The 19612-nt window shown below is 39.9% G+C and overlaps 1 protein-coding gene across 41 annotated transcripts in view; it reads right to left on the reverse strand.

The window, feature by feature from the left end:
• Window positions 1-19612, reverse strand: part of OSBPL6 (oxysterol binding protein like 6) — a 225010-nt gene that overhangs the window by 113728 nt on the left and 91670 nt on the right. For 10 of the 41 annotated variants that reach the window (XM_060409722.1, XM_060409713.1, XM_060409701.1 and 7 more), the window contains 2 exons: window positions 5260-5438; window positions 4410-4472 (listed from right to left, as the gene is read on the reverse strand). The exons of 14 other annotated variants lie outside the window; for them this stretch is intronic. The gene's annotated coding sequence lies outside the window, so the exon portion shown is untranslated. Of the gene's footprint in view, window positions 1-4409; window positions 4473-5259; window positions 5439-6187; window positions 6299-7194; window positions 7245-10412; window positions 10562-11183; window positions 11463-19612 lie in introns of those variants that run through there. 17 more of the 41 variants (XM_060409725.1, XM_060409716.1, XM_060409699.1 and 14 more) reach the window with 4 other exon arrangements.

The raw sequence follows: 19612 nt of genomic DNA on the forward strand, positions 1-19612 counted from the left end.
TTTTTATTTTAAAATATATATATTTCTGACTCTGTTTCCTAAAAAGGCCTGGAAACACTGACAACCAATAAGAATGAATATCCTTAATGCCCAGACTGTAGTTTCTAAATTCCATTTTCTACTAAAAGGAACCAGAGCTCTTTGTAATAACTGATATAACAGATTCTTAGACTGGGCTATGAAGTGCACAAGAGGATCTTAAAGTATCCCTTTGAACCAAAAAGTGGGGGTCAAAAAACCTAATAGGGCATGGATGCCTTTGGGATGTTCTGTATCTTGATCTGGGTGCCGATTATATGGGAATACTGAGTTTGTGAAAACTCACTGTGATTCACTTATGATGGATTCTCTTTTCCATATGTATTTACAGGAACCAATCTGAAGGGGTTCCCAAGGAACAAAGAAGTTTTTATTTGCGCATTCTGAAAAAAATAAAAAGTCACTATATTTTGATAGTCAACTAATCAAAATATACTCTTAAAATCCATGAATTTACAATGATCCTCAAGAAAAAAAGGAACTCTCCCCCTAAAAGAACAAAGAAATATCTCTGATCACCTTTTAAAGAGAGAAGTCAAGTGGAATGGTATCAATACTGCCAGTTCTCATTGGATATTGTCTCCATTTCTATTACCTGAGGGAGAAGTCTTGTGATCTTCATAACAGCTAAAAGGGAGCAAACATCAACTGTCTTGCTGTACCAGAACCGAGTACTCTTTCTCTTCTTCCAGTTTCTGCCTATGTCATATTTGTTGACTGGTTAGCTGATTTACGGGCTTCCCTTGTGGCTCAGGGCTTCCCTTGTGCCTCACCTGGTAAAGAATCCACCTGCAATGCAGCAGACCTGGGTTCAATCCCTGAGTTGGGAAGATCCCCTGGAGAAGGGAAAGGCTACCCACTCCAGTATTCTGGCCTGGAGAATTCCATGGATTGTCTAGTGCTGGGCGACTGAACTGAGAGACTGAGAATAGTGCATGGGGTCACAGAGTTGGACATGACTGAGCGACTTTCACTCACTAGCTGATTTACTGGGTTTACCGTTTTCACCACATTTCAACCTATTTTATATGTCAGTAATGACTCTCAAGCACTTTGGTTCCATTCTTTTGGTCCTAGTTGTTCTTTCCTCAGGGAGTTAAGGAAAGTGGAATGTGGAACTAATAACAGGAATGCCAAGGGAAAAAGAGATAAAGGGGCTTTCTGAAAGCATTTATGACCATACATGTTGTTATTGTTCAGTCGCTATGTCCTGTCTGACTCTTTGTGACCCCATGAACTGCAGCACGCCAGGCCTCCCTGTCCATCACCAACTCCTGGAGTTCACTCAAACTCACGTCCATCGAGTCGGTGATGCCATCCAGCCATCTCATCCTCTGTTGTCCCCTTCTTCTCCTGCCCTCAATCTGCCCCAACACAAGGGTCTTTTCCAATGAGTTGGCTCTTTGCATCAGGTGACCAAAGTTTTGGAGCTTCAGTTTCAGCATCAGACCTTTAAGTGAATATTCAGGACTGATTTCCTTTAGGATAGACTGGTTTGATCTCCTTGCTTTAATAGGCACTCTCAAGAGTCTTCTCCAGCACCATAGTTCGAAAGCATCAACTCTTTGGCACTCAGCCTTCTTTATGGTTTATGGTTGATCCAACCCTCACATCCGCACATGACTACTGGAAAGACCATAGCTTTGACTATATGGACCTTTGTTGGCAAAGAGATGTCTCTGCTTTTTAATATGCTGTATAGGTTTGTCATAGTTTTCCTTTCAAAGAGCAAGCTTCTTTTAATTTCATGGCTGCAGCACCATCCACAGTGATTTCCAGTTCAGTTCAGTTCAGTCACTCAGTCATGTCAGACTCTTTGTGACCCCATGAATCGCAGCACGCCAGGCCTCCATGTCCATCACCAACTCCTGCAGTTCACTCAAACTCACATCCGTTGAGTCAGTGATGCCATCCAGCCATCTCATCCTCTGTCATCCCCTTCTCCTCCTGCCCCCAATCCCTCCCAGCACCAGAGTCTTTTCCAGTGAGTCAACTCTTTGCATCAGGTGGCCAAAGTACTGGAGTTTCAGCTTTAGCATCAGTCCTTCCAAAGAACACCCAGGACTGAGCTCCTTAAATCTGCCATTGTTTCCATTTTTCCCCCCATCTACTTGCCATGAAGTGATGGGATGGAATGCCATGATCTTAGTTTTTGAATGTTAAGTTTTAAGCTAGAGAGTTTCTCGTTTTCCTTTTTCACCTTCATCAAGAGGCTCTTTAGTTCCTCTTCACTTTCTGCTATTAGGGTGGTGAGTGTGAAAGTCACTCAGTCATATTTGACTTTTTGTGACCCCATGGACTACACAGTCTATAGAATTCTCCAGGCCAGAATACTGGAATGGGTAGCCTTTCCCTTCTCCAGGGGATCTTCCCAATCCAGGGATTGACCCCAGTCATCTGCATATCTGAGGCTGTTGACTATACACGGATACCCACTAACTCCAAAAGAGGAATGGAAACAAACCCATTTCCCTAAGGAAATGAGATGCCACTTACTTGCTTCTTCTTTTTAAGAAGAGTTTAATTTCTTTCTTATATAGTCAAGTCACAAGTCATAAATGTGTGGGAACAAATTTCCAGTTACTTTAGTCCCATAAACTTAACCTGATAGTCAAAGGGACTCATGTACATTTCATTTTCACGTATGGTCAAGTATCAAGAGATACTGGGCAATACCTAAGGGATCCCATGAGATAAAGCAAAAGCAGTGTAGCCAGAGGCCAGTAAACTACCAGAAATCAACATCCAGTCCCAGGAGCCTTCTTTCTTGTTTGCTTCAACATTAAAAATGAGCATTTTGAGACCTAAAATCTGCTCTAGTAAGAGGCACTGTCCATTTGAAAAATGAGGTGCTGGGATAAGAACCACTGTTTTGGGATCGAGTCAGTTTCCCCCATCTGTAAACTATGATCAAATAAGTAATGTTTGGATTTAGCCAATGCAGACAAAAAAGTGCTATGCCCATAAGGGCCCTATAATTTAAAACGTGTTCATGGTTAAGGCTCTTTATTACTATACAAAAGCTTGATTCAATATCAAATTAAGAGGAACATTAAAGCAAGTAATTTAGTCCCCAACAATATAGAGTGATCAAAGATGGGGAAAGAGAAATTTGTGATTAACTACAACCCACTGTGCTTGAAGATGTATCTGATTTTGATGGTGAGATTTCTCAGTGTCAAAAAAGTTCCGTGCATGTAGATGGCAGAGTATACAGCTCAGTGATTCACTCTAGTGTCCAGAACGAGTAGTGGCCTAGAAGATGGACTCAAAATCCTGTAAGTTAAAGTGTTAGTCACTCAGTCATGTCCAGCTGTTTGCAACCCATGGACGGTAGCCTGCTGGGCTCCTCTGTCCATGGAATTCTGCAGGCAAGAATACTGGAGTGGTAGCCATCCTCTTCTCCAGGGAACTTTCCAACCAAGGGATCAAACCCGGGTCTCCTGCACTGCATGCAGATTCTTTACCATCTGAGCCACGAGGGAAGCCCAAATGCCTACAGATGTCATTCGAAAAGAAGGCAACCCAATGAATCACTTTTCCTTCCTGGACCAAAACAGTCAGACCAGGCAATGGAACCATTAGGCTGTGACACATCAGACTCTGAAATGACAACCTCCGGGCTGGAAAAAATGATTCAGACCTTATCACCATGGAAATTAGATTTCCCAGCTAAGAACCATGGGCCATCTGGTTTTGTAAGTCTTCCTTCTTCATAGGCAAGCCTGGCAGGTGTTAGCTTAATCTCAGAAAATCATCACTCTCACAGTGCACAAATTTTATATAAATAGTAAAATGCCAAAAGAGAAAGTGAATAAAGACTAAGAGAGTGTTATGTGTAAACTACGGGGGAGAGGCTTCATGTAAGGAGAGAAGAAACTAATCTTAAAGCAGAAATCTTACCTCAAAAGCCTATAGACCAGGCAGGTAACATACAAGGCTGGTTGTTTAAGACTTAGGGGAAGGTAAAGACTACCACATTTCAGTCCTTGAAATAGTAAAAAGACCGTATTTTTTAATCATCCAAGAGAAGCCAGGTGTGTGTGTGTGTGTGTTGCGTGTATATCTTATTTCAAGTATCCAGATTACCCAATGTTGGCAATTAACTCAATTTTTAAAAATAAACTTCTATAGATTAAAAAAACTATGACTAAAATTTGGCCAGTAGGTCACCAGTTTGCAAGCTATGCTTTAGAATTTAACTTTAAATAATGCAATAAATAATAAGCAGAAAGCTCCCATTGTACCACCACCACCACTGCTGCTGCTCTTGTGCCTCCAAGAAAATAAGGGTTTGAGTAGAGGATAAACACTGCAAAAGATCCCCAAGAGCAATGATGGTACATCCTCCCACTCTGGGGGTCACTGACCTCAGAAAGTAGAAAGCTTTATATAACCGGGAAGGATGGGTCCAAACGGTGAAGACCCTGGGCCTAAAATGTCAAATAGCGTATGTCAAGTGGCTCTGAAAACAATACCTACAAATATCAATGATGACAAGGAGCCCATAGGGAGCACTGCTGGTATATTATTTATTTCAGCCCCATGTGCAAGAATAATACAATCAATTGTCTATTTATTCACTATGAAAGATTATAAAAACTGGATGCATTTTAAGAATGTGTACAGCATGCATATATAATGAAAGCAAGGATAATCTTTCAGCCATTTTCAGGATTAGGTCTGCAGGCTCATCACTCAAGAAAGGAAGGGGACCATCTTATTCTCGCATGATGCCAGACATCAGACAAAAAGAGGTTCAATATTTTGGTATGTTTTTTACTTTCTATCTTTAAGAAAGTTACTGCAGAACTTTTTATTAAGATGACTAAACATGACTAGAATTACCATGCCTTATTTTTGGATCTGATAGACACATAAAAAATAGAAAAAACAAAACAAAACAAAACCATGTTCCTGAGATTTGGTAATATTTCGGTAATAATCTTTTGCTGTCATTGAGCACTGACTAATCTAATCCTGCTTTTGATTTTTTTTTTTTAAGATTTTTTTTTTGATGTGGACCATTTTTAAAATTTTTATTAAATTTGTTACAATATTGTTCCTGTTTTATGTTTTGGTTTTTGGCCGTGAAGCATGTGGGATCTTATTTTCCTGACTAGGGATTAAACTTGCACCCCCTGCATTGGAAGGCAAAGCCTTAACCACTGGACAGCCAGATCCTGCTTCTAATTTTAAGCTTGCATTATCCTAACTCACCTTGTAACTGGGGGTCAAAGACTTCTAGGTTGGCTTTAAGGTAAAAGCTGTTTGAAGCAGTTTATCCTCAGGAGCCCGTAGCTTTGACTGGAGAATTTGGTCTGTCGACCAAGGCTTCTGGGGTTATCTGGTAAATTACGAGTGGTTTCTCGATTTCCTTTTGCAGGAAAGGGCAGAAGCTGAAAAAGAGAGATACTACAGTTGTATAATTCGTCTCCATAGACCTTTCATGAGCCTCTGCGGCCAACAGAAAATTCTTTCCAATTTATCTTTAGAGGAGAAAGTTCATAAGGTGCGGCATTTGAGATTTTTACCTCCTTTGTTCAATCTTATGTAATCTCAAAGACATAACCACTGGGCTCCTCAGCATAATTTATATCTTACCCAGAGTGGGGAATAAGAAAACTCTCAACTTACAGAGCAAGTATTTTCTAAAAGGAAATGAAACATATTTTCCAGAAACATGTTTAAACCTCCAATTAAATGTAAACATCAAAGAGGTTTTATTTTTAAAATCTGTACTGGGTGATTTACAATGTTATGTTAGTTTCAGGTGTGCGGCAAAGTGAATCTGTTATATATACACATGCCCAGGCATTTTTAGATTCTTTCAGTTTTTTAAAACAGGCACTATGAAGTGGTTCCACTGCACAAAAATGTACAGTCCCAATATCCTAATGAAGACCTATTAATGGTCTCTCATTTGCCCTGAGTAGAATTATTGCCAAATTCCTAGGACAATCCTCTAGCAAAGAGAGCTAACAGTACTAGCAAAGCATAGTGTTCAACTTGGCATCATATCTCAGAAGGCAAAGAAACAATACTTTATGAGAAGACAAAAGCATGTGTACTTTAAGTTTTTTTAAAAAAGGAAAATAAATATCTGACCCTGAAATGTGATAACAGTTTTTTCCTTCAAGTCTCATACCTCTCTCTAGCAGCCTTGTTTATTCACAAGGTAGCTTTAAAAATGACTCCTCAGGTCTGATTATCTTTCAAGCCTATTCTTTCATTCTGCTTTAGTTTTTTCTCATTTTACCTATGGAGAAGAAAAAAAAAGCAATACACATATACTGAAAAAATAGGACTTAAAAGTGCAAAAGATTTCTATCTACTTAGTATCTTGTATTGGTTGCTCTTTAAGTATCATTTTTATACAAAAAAGTGTTTGTTGGTTTAGAGCCCCTTTAACTCTGCTAAAAAAGCTTTTTAAGTCTCTACTGTGTTGTAAGACAATTCTGCGCATCTTATAATTACTAAATAAAATTTAATTAAATTTAAATTTGATTATGATGATGACACAGAAAAACTAGGGTTAGCATCCATCAAGATTATTTTTGTATGCTCAGCCTTATATGTTTATTTTCTGCAAACACTGCTCAATCTATGCTTTTTAATCCCATATAATTATAGGCAGACTGAATATGAATGGTCAGCTATAGAAACTCCCCTATACTGCAGTTCTTTGCGTGCACTTCCCTAGTCTTATTCTGCATAACTTCTTACTATCCTGTAATAGCTAATAGGAAGGTAAAGGAGAACAGAGGACCATGGGTAATAGCAAAGTTTCCTCTCTTTCTGTTTCCTCCAATCCAACAGCAGACAAAAAGGAGAAGGGTGGCTGAATCTTGCTCATCGTACCTAAGGAATCGCCCCTCCCTCCCACATCACACACACTGCGTGCACGTCCTGTGTCTAGCCTGTGTGAACCGCATCTTGGCCTGGGTTCCATTTTTCACTTCACTTGTCTCTTTCCGCATAGTCTTTGCTTATACATTCTTCAAAATCCAGCTCAAAACCACAACTTCCAACTCTTTCATCGATATTCCCAGCTAGAAAGGAGTTTCTCATCATCACACCCGGTACTTTGGTCAGTTCTGACTAATGTGAGTCTGACCTGGTCTTTCATGCTGCTTACACCTCTCATCTCCTTACCAGGCTGTGCTGACTCTGGAAGCAGGGACCAGACCTCAGTTTCTTGTACACTGTAAGTGTGAGAGTTAAAAAGTGAATTTTAGAAGTTTTCTATTTATATGTACTTTGCAAAAGGTATTTCTGAGACTATAATTAATGTTTATACAGACATTCTGCATCATTTTCAAAAGGACAACAACCACTATATAGTGTAGTGCCGTCTATAACCTTCGGGGGGACTGACCGTGCTACATTAAAAATTACCAATCTATCAGTACATATTTCACATAAAATCAAATGTCCCTGATACCAGAAATATTAGGAATCATCATTTTAATTCATCTTCAAAAACTTCATTAGTACAGAAAGATTTGTATTGTCACATTCAATTTCCAAATTTCTGGGCGACCAATTTATTAAGTTTTATTCAAAAACCAGAAAGTTAACCAAGTGGCAACTAAACTTTACTTTAATTAGGAACTATAAAGGATCTTGTTTTACCTTGCACATAAACTGTGTATGGGGCAGAAGTTCAAAGGCTCTAAGCTTACAGAATTCAAGTCTGATTACTCCTTGTGACAGTACACACTGAAGATTAATTCCCATAACCCTCATTAAAAAATAAACTCAGAGAAGGGAAGATGTAGTTTCTTTTTAAAACTATAACCAAAACTGACGCTTTAAAAGAAAACATTTTATCTGCTTTTTATCAAAACACACTAAAGGAATCATGTTCTAGCTCAATGATAGCCTCTGCAGTTTGACACCCACCTGCTCAGCTCTTAATAAATTAATACTTGGAAAGGCTGGAAAGGCTGATTTGAACAAAGTCTTTTATGCTAGACAGTACTTGAGTAGGTGTCTCTGCAAAATCTCATCAGGGGAGTTTAGTGGCATGGCAAAGCTTCCTTCTGAATGGCTCATTCAGCAACCAAATGATCCATTATCTTTGCAACAGAATTTTTCCTGTAAATTATGTGACTAATCCTCCTACAGCCTGAATTTTGCCCACCAGACACCATGTTCTTGTCTAGTACAGTCCCCACACAGTCTACTCATGTCTTATTCAAGCCCCTCTACTAAGCACACGATGTATTCTACCAAGGACTAGAGTGTCCCTCTAGCACTAAGTCAGTGCAGAGAAAGGAGAGGCAATTCCATCACTCTGTAACATACTAAAGAAAAGATTCTTAAAACAGTAAAGGCAGTAAAGATGGCCAGAATAACTAGAAGAGTCTATATACACAAAGCTAGCAGTCTCCATAGCAAAGTATATTTTACAACTATTTTCCGTATAACATGTGGCCCACGGTTTTGATTCAATGTGCGTATCACTTCCACAAAGGAAGTTTAGTCGTGACATAGGGTTCGGTTCAGTTCAGTTCAGTTCAGTTCAGTTCAGTCGCTCAGTCATCTCCGACTCCTAGCGACCCCATGAACTGCAGCACGCCAGGCCTCCTTGTCCATCACCATCTCCCAGAGTTCACTCAGACTCACAATCCTAAATTGCTTTCCCAGAAAACAGTAGCCCAAGACACCATGTAAGACCCTTCTTCATTATCTTGCTTACCTTGTCTACTGTCTCCATTAAATACCTTAGTTGGTAAAAGGAATTATTTTGCTTTTCTCTCTGGCGGCAATGTTTAAACAAAAAATGGATTGTTCTCTTTTTGCCTGTGATAATCTCAATACATTGAGACTTTTTACACTGCGTCCAAACCCCCAGAGAGTATAGTTTCAGCGCTACAACCCAACAGAGTTCAGGGAAAACGTGCTGAGGTAAGCTCCCAAAGAAAACCAAGACTCCAGGTACTTTCACCTAGCAATGGTGGCCTTCTTGTTAATAACAGAAGAGCAGACTTTTAAACTGAACATTTTTCTAATCTCATTAATCCCACCATGTATCACAGAAGTTAAAGGGCATTTCATACAGTAAGGAAAGCACATGAAAATCAAGCAGAAGGGAAGGACAGACACAGTACTGAGTTTAGAGTACAAAGAAGGACAACGGGGGAAGAAAAGGCAGAGAGTGGGTTTGAAAGGTCTTCTTCAAGGCTGAGGAAAGACCAGATTTCACTGGGTGGGCTGTAGAGGGCTGAAGTGGAGTTTAGAGTAGAGGAGTTATGTGATTATGCTTCAGGGAGGCAGAACCAGGAGGACACGTTGGAGGAAAGAGAACCCGGACACAAGAGAGAATCTCGGAAGATAAAGCAGCCAAAAAGAAGGGCAGAGCTGCTGAGGAAAATGCGCATTCAGGAGGGACAAGCAAAGAGCTTGTATTTGCGAGGGCAGAATGGGGTCCCCGTTGTCCTCACATATTGCTTGTTTTTTAACAAAATAATGGAAAATAAAGCACATCTGGAAATACAGCCAATATTTTATAGCAACTATTCAACTCTGCCCTTGTAGCACTGTAAAGCAGTCATCACAGGTAATATGTAAATGAATGATCATGCTGTATTCCAATAAAACTTTATTTACAAAAATGTAATAGCTCATATTTGGCCCATGGACTGTAGCTTGCTGACCCCAGTCTAGCAAATTATCCCACTGTGGCAACCTGGTATGGTTTCATTGTTCTTATCTAACTGGTGTGCAAAATTCTGATGAAGTAATTAAAAAAAAATTACTGGGAAAAAAGGCTCCAAGAAAAATCTCCACTGCTGGTGTAGTGATAAAAGGGAAAACAAAATGAAGAGGTTCTAAGGAAGGGATGGATTCAAGGAGACATGAGAAGTTGGGGTAAATTAAGAATATAGAGTTGATGATGTCTCAGATCACTGGAGAAGGCAATGGCAACCCACTCCAGTACTCTTGCCTGGAAAATCCCATGAAAGGAGGAGCCTGGTAGGCTGCAGTCCATGAGGTCGCTAAGAGTCGGACATGACTGAGCAACTTCACTTTCACTTTTCACTTTCACGCATTGGAGAAGGAAATGGCAACCCACTCCAGTGTTCTTGCCTGGAGAATCCCAGGGACGGGGGAGCTGGTGGACTGCCGTCTATGGGGTCGCACAGAGTCAGACATGACTGAAGTGACTTAGCAGCAGCAGATCACTGCTAAGAGAGTCCAACATATATTCTAGGTGGAAAAGGAAAATATGACTCATGAAACCGTTTCAGGAAGTATTCCAATTAGTGCCAAACATGCTTATTAATTAGGACAAAACTTCAGGGAAAATTTACCCTATTAAAAAAAAATATGTTTAAGAAATGCATGAATCTTGATAGAATACTCACATGAGAAAAACCCAGGAATTTGGAAATTTATGCAAGTCTCCTATCATACTTTCTTCATGACTTCTGATGATTATACTATATTAACTTGATAGACCAGAGGCAAAAGTAAGGAAATAGCATCATCAAAGCTTACTAATCTCTGTTTAAACCTGTAAAAAAAGTTATAACAAAAACTATCTTAATTCAATTACATCAACTTAAGGAGGCTACCACTAATTTACCATTGAAAGTGATTTACTAGTTCTATGCCAATTCCTTCTCTGGGCCTCTGGTTCCTCATGCGCAAAATGCAGCCGGTTCCTGGAGGTGTTTGAGGATTAGGCAAGCTAATGCGCACAGTGTTCAGAACAGACCCAGCACACAGGAAGTGCTCAAATGCCTCAAGGCTGCTGCTGCTCCCCTGATTCACCTCCCCAGCCAGCTTTACCAGATACTCCTCCTCTGCCCTTGTCTTTTCATTCTGGGCTCCCCTGGCTGGCCCTGACTCACCCAGAGGGCTTCAACCTACCATTTGCTAGAGCAGCTAAATCTCTCTCTCCAGTGCTGAGTTCTTTTCCAGACTGCATTTCCAGCTGTACAGTAGACAATCCCATTGGTATATATCATGGCACCTGAAACTCAGCAGGCCAAAAAATCAAGCCCCAAATCTTTCTCCTCTTGCCCCTTTCCTCTCCTTTGGTTTTTGTTAATGACATCACTGTATATCCTTAAACCAAGCTAGAAATGACACTTACTTTTAACTATTAAATGCGACTTTCCCATTTAACTCACCCCGGGTCCTCTCTCTCACTTCTATCTCCTAAACATCTTTCAGAGACGTGGTTCTTCTTGCCATCTCAGATAGATCTTTCCATATCTGCCTCCTGACTTCTCTGCTTCTAATCCTTCTCTCTTCCAAGCCATCTTTCATTGTCATCAGAGTCTTCTTTCTTAAAACATATATTGTATCGTGTTATTCTCAATTGCTTGGGGGAAGGGGCCCACAGATCTATACGTGAGCTTCAGGGCACCCGGAAAGCCTCTGAAACTGAATACAAAAATTTGTGAGCCCTTGATTTTTTTTTAAAGGTCTCTGTCTGAGAAAATAATTTTTAAGCTATTTAGCAGGGTACAATGTGCAATCCTAAATTGCACCTTAATCACTCTCTCCATGTTTTAGACACAGTGAACACCACACGTTCCTACAAACATACACATCAAATGCCCTTTCGCCTCCCCAAGCCTTTGCATGCTTGTTTGCCCAACCTGTGATGCTCTTCTCTGCCTGAGCATGAGCACTTGAGCATCCTTTAAGTCCTGGCTCAGGCCTCACCTCTGTGAAGCCTTGCCCCGCCCACCCCGACTCCTTGCACACACAACAAAAGAGATGCTAAATAGATTCTGGGTGTCTGTATAAAATACCTTGACCTGAAACTTCTTAAATTCAAAGCTTCATACTATACAAAATAAATTGCCTTAAATATTTAGACGCATATTGTGTTTCCTTAGTGTAGAGACAGAGTTAGATTTTAATGAGATCAAGAGTAAAGACCTAGCAACCTAACTGCCTAGGTTCAAATCCTGATTTAGTCAGCTACCAGTAATGGCAAGTTACACAGCTTCTCAATGCCTCAGTTTCAAGATCTGTAAAGATGGAGAGAGTAACAGTACCTACCCTTCAGGATTATTCTGAAGATTAAATGAGGTTATGTGTATAGTACTGTGTAAGTGCTTGTCGTTACTGTAATTAGTTTTGAAATCAATGGCCAGGACTAGAGGCTCCAAGAGATAATCAGAGAGCAAAACTAACTGACCTTGCCATATAAGCCTCAAGCTTTAGTCTACTGAATTAATTAGCCAGAGAGCACTAACAATAATGGCCCTTTTCACTAACATTTTTATTAATTGAAAAGTGTTCCAAGTCTGATAAAATTCAGATGCTTTTCTTTGCCTCCAATAGCTAAAAAATATCAGCCCAGAATATTTCCAAGGCACATACAGGTAGACTAAAATAATCTCTTTGAATAGGACAGAACAACAACAACAAAAAACCAGGGCTACTCTTTCCTGGGCACCTCATTGCTTACAAAATGCCCACGATGAAGGGAAAATGCTAAGTAGGAAATTGAGAAGAAAGATGAAAGAACTTAACGACTCAGCTTTCAAACTAGCTTGGCTACCAGGCACATGGAGTATTAGGCATTACAGAACAACCCACTGGGTCAAACAAACGAACAAAAGGCTGGGAAATATAAATCCTAACATCACTGAACCTAGGGAGGAATCAAAATAAGTGCATGCGGTAGTGAGGTAGATGACTTTCATCTGAGTGATAGGATTATGTGAATATTTCGCACCACCTCTGCAGAAAATTTTCAGCCAAAAAGAGCCATTTGACCCAGACCACACATACTGCAGTTGTGTAACAGTATGTTTTGTTCCCAAGAAAACTGCCAAAAGGATCATGGTACTCTTATGCATAATCATACCTAATAATCACATCTAAGGTAAAGCACTTGAGTTAATATTTGAAACTAAGGAAAGAGAATAAAGCTCAAATTCCTTATTCCAGTGTTAAAGGTTTTCCATGATCTAACTCCAACTAACTGTCCAACTTTATCTTCCATGATAGGCTCCTTGAAATCTTCTAACAGACACAACTCCTTGCAATTCCTCCAAATATACCCACTCTTTGCCTATTTTATGTGTTTCCTCTAAAGAAAACAAGTCTTCCCCTTACACCTCCAAAGTCTAAAACCCATTCTTCCTTTTAAACCCTGTGCAGGTGACATGGAATTACTTCCTATGGTCAGCTAGAAGTAATTCTTCAGGTTTCTAACTTTTATAATCCTCGCTCAGTACTGCCTGGACTTTCCTCAGCCCATTGCGATCAGTTTTTGACACACGTGTCTTTCATTTCCCAGAATGGATGCATTCTGAGGGCAACATCCACACCTGCAAGCCCGACTGCACCATGGTACAGCTACTATTTTGCTAAAGTATACAAGAAGTATGCTAGAATGTGCTAAAGTTCAATGTGACTGATCACGGAAACCAAATGGACAAACATGAACTCAGACAAACTTTGCTGAAAAAAGGGCTACAGTTAAAAAGATATGCAGTACGATTTGTTTTCTTGTGAAGCAAGTTGAGAGATGAGAATTTCAATGCTACTCCCGCGGCACAGACACTCCCTTTACATTTTCCAACTGGTGATTTGTCAACAACTATTAACAGTGATGCATGAAAAGCTTCCCTCCCACTCATGTAACTGATAATACACCTCCAAAGTTAGAGAAGGCATAAGACAGCTGGTCTTGTACTTCCCCTACTACAGACTCAAAACATTACCCGCCTCTGGGCTTTGGATAAAGAGCCCTCGAGACCTCTGCACCTGTGATAATTGCAATCATCATATCTAATGTATTTTAAACTCTAAATATCCAAGGGCCAAAATGCAAAAACTGGAGAATCTGATAAATAACAGAACCCACAAGTGCCAAGAGAGGGAAAGATGAATAAAAGAACCCCTGTTGCTGCTGCTAAGTCGCTTGTCGCGTCCGACTCTGTGCGACCCCATAGACAGCAGCCCACCAAGCTCCTCCGTCCATGGGATTTCCCAGGCAAGAGTACTGGAGTGGGGTGCCATTGCCTTCTCCAAAAGAACCCCTAAACCCTGGCAATCTGATACAGCTTGGGCAGAAGTTCACTTGTCAGACAGGCCACTTGGGTGGTGCTAACTGAAACACCTATTTGGATCACAAAGGAGAGGCTCACTTCACTCCAGGGTGAGGCTCTAGGACTGTGCTGATTGCCGTGCTCTTGCCAGGCCACTGAACAGCTGCCCAGCCCACATCCGGACTGTGGATCTAAATTCACAGGTGACACTTCTCTCCTTTTCAGTTCACAAACTGTCACATTAATGAGTTTTAATACACACTCCTAAACATAACTTTCCTAAACTCCAAATCCTGAAAGGATAGATGACTTAATGTCCTAAACCCAAAGAACATTTTTTACAGGGGTGTCTGGACTCAGAGTTATGCTCATGGAAAGTTTTGTTGAGTGCCCTACCTGGGATGGTTTTCCTATCAATGACATTTGGAACATCCAGTCTCCACTATCACATTGCTGGTGTCTCTCAGATTACTGGAATCTTTGAGCAACTGAATCCTTTGAGCAGGTAGCTGGAGACCCTATTTTAACTTACTTTAAAAATAACTATATAATAACTATATGTTCTTTTATAGTACAAATATGCCTACCACACGAAAACTGAAGTCAATATAATGCTAAAATCTGTTAACAAATCAGGTAAACACTGTCAGTGGCATCATCATAAATTATGCAGTGGTCTGAAATTATGAAATAGACCCTTTACCTATGGCTGAGTCCCTTCCCTGTTCACAATATTGTTAATCAGCTATACCCCAATACAAAATGTTTTTGGTGTTAAATAATAATAATAAAAATGTTTAAAAAAATCCTAAACTAGAATTAGGTTTGTATATGTAATCTGTATTTTTTTTTTCTATACAAGGCTTAACTGAATAACTCTGGCCTCATTTCTCTCTGAGTCAGTCTCTTTTCCTTCCTATGCTACTTTGATCGAATTATTTCAAGCTGCCCTATTTCTCAGTCCTCTGGCTGTATCAATGCATCTAGATTTCTGTTTGGTTTCCACAGTGACTTACTTGTTTGTTCATTAGACCACAAAAAAATCTGACAACTGAATCAGGCCTATTAACATTCTTCTGACTAAAGCTTCCTGTATTCAGAGATGATACTGGCAGTAAAAGCAGGATAAAGTTTAAAATGCCGAGACAATGAACAATGCCATCCATTACAATCCAAAATTGTTCTTCTCGAAATTTAATTTGATGTCATAGATGGATTTAAAAAATGGATGAAGAAAGCCGGGTAGACTATGATATCATATAATAGTAGTTTTCCTTGAAATTGAGGGCTTCCTTTGGGCACGAGTAGAAGTCTGTGACATCCTGGAAAGAGCATGGGTATGGAGTAAAATAGACTTACTTCAAATCCCAGCGAAGTTCTCCAGCTATGAGACTGAGCAGGTTACTTAGCCTATCTGATCCTCAATTTCCTCATCTGAAAAATGGGGATTGGGGCTCTAATAAAACCCAGTTTAAGTTGCTTTGGGGATTTCAGATGATATATATTCAGGATCTAGTACTTTGCAAACCCCATGACAGGTGTTCAAATGTTAATTATGGACAGGTTTTTTAACTCATACATTTTCAGACCTCAGAATTATTTACTTCTCATTACATACAACACATAATTTATTTAAAAATACACAGACATTATTGAGTAGTATGTATGGTTGCCAATTTACATATCTTCTGACACAGATGAACTAATATTAGATTAAAATTTTTTCTTTTTAAAAATTGAGATCTATGGATCATTCTAATATCTCTATAGGCCATACAGTCATCGCTTCTTATCTGTGGGGCACTGATTCCAGGATTCCCACCTACTTACAGTGAACACCAAAATCCAAGGATGCTCAAGTCCTTTATATAAAATGGTATATAGTATTTGCATATAACCTATGCACATATTCCTGTACACTTTAAATCATCTCGAGCACTTATAAAACCTAGTACAACGTAAGTGAAAAGTGCAAGCGAAAGTGTCACCGACTCTTTGCAACCCCATGAACCATAGCACGCCAGGCTCCTCTGTCCACAGAATTCTCCAGGCAAGAATACTGGAGTGGGTAGCCATTCCCTTCTCTAGGGGACCTTCCCAACCCAGGGATCAAACCTAGGTCTCCTGCAATGCAGGCAGATTCTTTACCATCTGAGCCACTAGGAAAGCCCCAATACAATGTGAACGCTATTTAAATGTAAGCATACTTCCCTCCTTTTACTGCTCTTCACTTTATTGCACTTAAAAGATACTGTGTTTTTTTGGAAATTGAAGGCTGGTGGCAACTCTGTGTCAAGTCAGTCTATAGATGCCATTTTCCCAACAGCATTTGCTCACTTTGTAACATTTTGATAACTTTTGCAATATTTCAAATATTTTAATTATTATTATAATTTTTGTCATGGTGATCTGTGATTAGTGATCTTTGATGTTACTATTACAAAAATAATTAGGACTCACTGAAGGCTCTGCAAGGTGATCCAATCAGTCCATTCTGAAAGAGATCAGCCCTGGGATTTCTTTTGGAAGGAATGATGCTAAAGCTGAAGCTCCAGTACTTTGGCCACCTCATGCGAAGAGTTGACTCATTGGAAGAGACTGATGCTGGGAGGGACTGGGGGCAGTAGGAGAAGGGGACGACTGAGGATGAGATGGCTGGATGGCATCACCGACTAGATGGACGTGAGTCTGAGTGAACTCCGGGAGTTGGTGATGGACAGGGAGGCCTGGCATGCTGAGATTCATGGGGTCGCAGAGTCGGACATGACTGAGTGACTGAACTGAACTGAAGGCTCAGATGATAGTTATTAATTTTTAGTAATAAAATATTTTTCTTTAAGATTCTTTTTATGTGGACTATTTGTAAAGTCTGGAATTTGTTACAGTGTTATTTCTGTTTTACGTTTTGGTTTTTGGCCACGAGGCACGTGGGATCTTAGCTCCCCACCCAGGGACTGAACCCACACCCCCTGCACGGGAAGGTGAAGTCTTAATGACTGGACACCAGAGAAGTCCCAGTAAAGTATTGTTACTTTAAGGCACAAACATTGCTTTTTAAGACATGATGCTATTGGACACTGAATAGACGACAGTACAGTATAAACGTAATTTTTATATGCACTGGGAAGACAAAAACTTCGTATGACTCACTGTATTACAATATTCACTTTACCACAGTGGTCTGGAGCCAAATCCTCAATACTGCCAAGGTACACCTGTAGTTGTCCGTACACCACAAATTCAAGTTTTGCTTCTGACATTTTCTGAAAAATTTTTTCCCTGAATAGTTTCAATCTGTAGTTGGTCGAATCTGCAGATACAGAACCTGCAGATTTGGAGGGCTGACTATATACTTTCTTCAGACTACAAATCTGCCATCCCAGGGGGAAGTCACACGCAAAAATCATTGAAATATTAGTAGCTGTCTAATAGTCAACTTCTATGATGCTCACAGAAATAAAGACTATGAATTGAAAAGCTGAAAGTCACAAGTAATAGGTAACTGTCATGCAGTAAGCGGCCAAGAGCCCAGTCTCCAGAACTATCCACATTCAAATTCCTCTCTGCCCTTCTCTAGCCACGTGACCTTGGGAGAGTTCTGTCTTTCCTCTGTTCTTTGGTTTCCTAATCAGTGAAATGGAGCGACTGAGAGTATCTATTTCATAGGGTTGTAATGAGGACTGAACAAAAGTAGCTGGTACACAGGAGGTGCCCGATGTCAGCTTTTATTATTATTAAAGCAACTGTGACCAACAGTCACACTGCATATATATCCTGACTCACATAACTCACAGCCATGCTTTGTGGTTTTCCTTGTTCATCCCCACAAAAGAAAAAAGAGATCTTTCTTGATAAGAGAGTCAGACCGAGGAAATTACTGGAAAGCATTCACGGCCTAATTCCTATCCTACTTGGTGTAGACCTCGCCTGAGCCCAGCCCAACCCCACCGCAGGGCCCAGTCAGAGATTCCTCTTAGGGTGCAGCCCACAACCTATCCTGAGGAAGGAGCAGAGGGAAACTTTGGTCACGAACACAATCCTGCACCAGACACTGTGTTATTATGGGCCTTGCTCGACACTCTTACTTTTATTGAGTAGCAATAGTAGGACAGAGTTTTTGGCACAGCACAGACTCTCAATTAGCACAGACTCTGATTGTGGAATCAGTGGCATCATGAAACTGATGATGCGAAGTCTTGATAAATAAAAGGCAGAATTAAATAATTGGTTGCTACAATGCTCTGCTCTCATATTTGCCTTCTTTTCTGAACTATGGACGTATCTCAGAATCCACTCAAATACTGACTGAATGCCTACATTGTGTCTGGCCATGAGATTTCAGAATCTGGAAATATGAGCAATATTAGGAAAAACTCATTCCCTCCCTCAAGTTATAATGACCAGAGTCTTTATACATTTTGAATAAAGTTAACTGAAACATACAAGACAATTCAGAATCTGTATTTAAATTCTCTTACACTGCTGGTGGGAATATAACTTGATATAATCACTTCAAAAAAATGTCGGCTAATGGTAATAATATTCTATGACACAGAAATTCCACTAATGGTTATATGTTCAGGAGAAGTGAGTGTTTATATCCATCAAAAGGCAAATTTGAAAATGTTCACAGTGGCTTTTGTCATAATAGCTTCAAACGTGAAACCCAAATGTCCATTAAGAACAATGGACAGAAATGAAAAAAAAAAATCAACTATGAATGCAAGCTACTGCAACTACAAAAGCAGCAACAGGGGTGAATCTTAAGCCAAAGAGAACCACTGTCCAATTCCATTTATATGGAGTTCAAAGACAGGGTGAATTAAAGCACAGTGACAGCAGTAAGTATGGTATTGTGTAGCACAGACTGGGAGAGGCATGAAAGAACCTTCCAGTGTGCGAGAAATGTGCTGTATCTTCATCTGGAGGTAGGTTTGTGGATAGACATAGATACGGAAAATTGAGAGTACATTCAGAATTTGTGTACTCTGCTATATATAAGTTATGCTTCTTTAACAAACAAGCAAAAGCACCATTCCTTCATTCATTCCAATCAATGTCTACCACTATGCTAAACACTGCACACGTAGCCCTTGTTGTTACAGAGTTTAGATGCTAATATAGAAAATCTCTTGATTGTTAATACTAGTCATTTGGCAATAAATCACATACCACCTTCTGATAGCTCATCTGTATTACTTTCCTTCAATTACTTGACATTTTACATAGATTTATAGCTAATCTAACTTAAAATGCAAATTCCTTGAATTCCGTGGTTGTTTTTTAATCTTTCTATGTCCTTAATGGATCACAATAAACGGTGGAAAATTCTGAGAAAGAGATGGGAATACCAGACCACCTGACCTGCCTCTTGAGAAACCTATATGCAGGTCAGGAAGCAACAGTTAGAACTGGACATGGAACAACAGACTGGTTCCTAATAGGAAAAGGATACCTCAAGGCTGTATATTGTCACCCTGCTTATTTAACTTCTATGCAGAGTACATCATGAGAAACGCTGGGCTGGAAGAAGCACAAGCTGG

Source organism: Ovis aries, chromosome 2 (assembly GCF_016772045.2).
Source record: "Ovis aries strain OAR_USU_Benz2616 breed Rambouillet chromosome 2, ARS-UI_Ramb_v3.0, whole genome shotgun sequence".
NCBI lineage: Eukaryota > Metazoa > Chordata > Mammalia > Artiodactyla > Bovidae > Ovis > Ovis aries.